The sequence below is a fragment of the Penaeus monodon genome, chromosome 36 (genome assembly GCF_015228065.2).
Source record: "Penaeus monodon isolate SGIC_2016 chromosome 36, NSTDA_Pmon_1, whole genome shotgun sequence".
In the NCBI taxonomy this organism is placed as follows: Eukaryota; Metazoa; Arthropoda; class Malacostraca; order Decapoda; family Penaeidae; genus Penaeus; species Penaeus monodon.
The window spans coordinates 34678224-34680723 of record NC_051421.1 but is presented as its reverse complement, the minus strand read 5'-3'; the positions used below and the strand labels follow the sequence as shown (position 1 = coordinate 34680723).

At 47.6% G+C, this 2500-nt stretch overlaps 1 protein-coding gene across 3 annotated transcripts in view; it reads left to right on the top strand.

Annotated features, from left to right (window-relative positions):
• The window catches only part of LOC119595468 (oxysterol-binding protein-related protein 1-like), a 119356-nt gene that overhangs the window by 110295 nt on the left and 6561 nt on the right, over positions 1-2500 (top strand). The window lies entirely within an intron of this gene.

The window sequence follows — 2500 nt, the reverse complement described above, 5'->3', positions numbered from 1 at the left end:
GTGTGTGTGTGTGTGTGGCCAAGGGCTTGTCGTCACCAAGCCCTTGGCCCATCTCTAGATCCTTGTGACTGTCTGGTCGATCTGCTCAAGCCACCAATTCCTAGGTCGTCCCACGGGCTTCCTCCATCCAGGATTTTCTCGTGAAGAGACAACTTGATGGGCAGGTTCATCCTCACGGAAACGAGCTAGGTACATGGATTATGCAAGTAACAGGTCCTAACTTTACCCTATGATCTGGTGTAGGGACCTGCTACAATAGGCATTGAGGCGGGACTCCAAGGTAATGCAGGGCATCCAGGTTTCACTTACATAGAGAAGCCTTAAAGACACGTAACTTGGTCTTTCTGCTTGGTCCAGACTTCTAGGCCCAATGGCTTCGCCTCATTGCCAAATGCATTAAGAGCGGCCACCAGAGATACCAGAGACTCAGATAGGATAGCAACATCATCAGCAAAGTCGAGGTCTGTGACCTTGATATTGCCAATGTTGCTTCGCAGTTACTTTGAGCAATAGCTGGATAGTAGTTCATACAAGTATTGAAAAGTGTTGGTGCAAGGACACAGCCTTGTCTCACTCATGAGTTAACGGAAGAAGCTTGACAGGCCCCCACCACAATAATCCGTTTTAGAATTCTCAGCATCTCCCAAAGGGATTTGTGATGCACTGAGTCAGATGCCTTCTTGAGGTCGATGTAGGCTGCAAGCAGCCCATGGCCAAACTCCCGATGGTGTTCTACAATGACTTGAAGCACTAAAATGTGATCTATTGTGGACTTGTCATGAGTGAATAGAGACTGCTTTTGTCTCTGGTGCCATAGTATGGGATCACAGATCCTTTTCAGAAGAATGTGGGTGAAAACCTTGCCTGGTACTTAGCAGTGGGATGCCATGGTAGTTGCTACAGTCCCAATGATTCCCCTTCCCTTTCCAGAGAGGGATTACTATGCCCATCAACAGGTCTGGGGAAACGGAGTCAGACGGCAGCCAGGACAGTCTGCATACTCCGTGCCATAGGTTCACCCCATTCTATAGCAATTCAGTATGGATATTGCATATTCCCAGAGCTTTACCACCCTCCAGCTTACAGATCACATTTCTAACCTCAATTAGGGCAGGATTTTCCTCGTTGATCGGTAGCCCTACACAGGTATTGTGACGCCACATTCATCCAAACCAATTGTTGGAGGGTCTACTTTGTACAGCTGCTCAAAATACTCAGCCAAACATTCACGAACCCCAACTTGATCTGAGATAATCTGTGCATCCATTGAGCAGACTGCAGTCATCAGTTTTCTCAGGGCTTGGTAGGCAATATGAAGGTCATTTACTAGGAAATGGCAGGTTTTGAAGTGGACCTGTAGGGTAGCTACAACTAATCTATGGTCAGTACCACAGAACTATGCACTAGTTCTGTAGGATCCTCCAGCGAGTGCTAACAAGGATGTAGTTTTTCTCCATGGCCACAGTACTCGTATTGCTATACCAAATCCACCATGCTGGTTTTAGCACTGGTATCAACAGCCAGAAAACCTCAGTCTCTGAGACCCAGCAAAGTCTCAGAGAAGGAGGTTGTTCTTGCTACTGAGATCAGCTCCAAAGCCATGGGAACGAAAAGACATCTCACAGCCAACTTGATCACAGCTAGATATCGTCCTGAAGTCGCCCAGTGCAATGTGAATGTCTCGCAGAGGCATTTATCTGCCTCAGATGTGAGTTTGGTGTAGGATGCCTCTTTCTCATTGAGTTTGCAGACATCAGTAGGAACGCACACAGCAATAAGAGAAAGCCTCAATGCCATAATATGCTCATCAACTGGAGAGACCTCTACTTCAGAAAGTTGAAGTCAGCTACAGATACTCTCTGGAGAAGGTGACCATTGCCCCGGCCCGACCAGTAGTAAGTGTACCAAGCGATACTGATCGTGCCGCTGCCAGGACTTCTCAGTCCCCAAGAGGACACCTAAGGCAGTTGTTCTTGCTGCTACCCCTGTCGACGTTGAGCCATATAAAGGGGGGGGGGGGAGGGAGGATGTGGGGCCCAACATCCGACTGTGGGGATGCCACGTGCTTTGCCCCAGCTTCACACTGGGTTGGCGCCTGCCAGGGCCCAGGCAGAACGAGTAACTCCCATTCCCATCCTTCGACTGAGCAGTCACCCTCCCACTGGGATCCACAGCCCGCCTCACTTGGATGAGAGGGGCAGCATTTCCGTTTTTACGGTTTGTTGACAGTGAATTTATCTGGGGAGGGGGAGGACTGTCAAGGTCCACCTCCCTCTAGCTGCCCATTAACCCCATGCTGCATGGGCAACAGCTTGCACATCACATTCTTTCGTCCAGGCATTAACAATAATGCCATAGTCGACATCGACTGAGGGTATATATATATATATATATATATATATATATATATATATATATATATATATATATATATATATATATATATATGCATATATATGTACACACACACACACACACACATGCACACACACACACACAC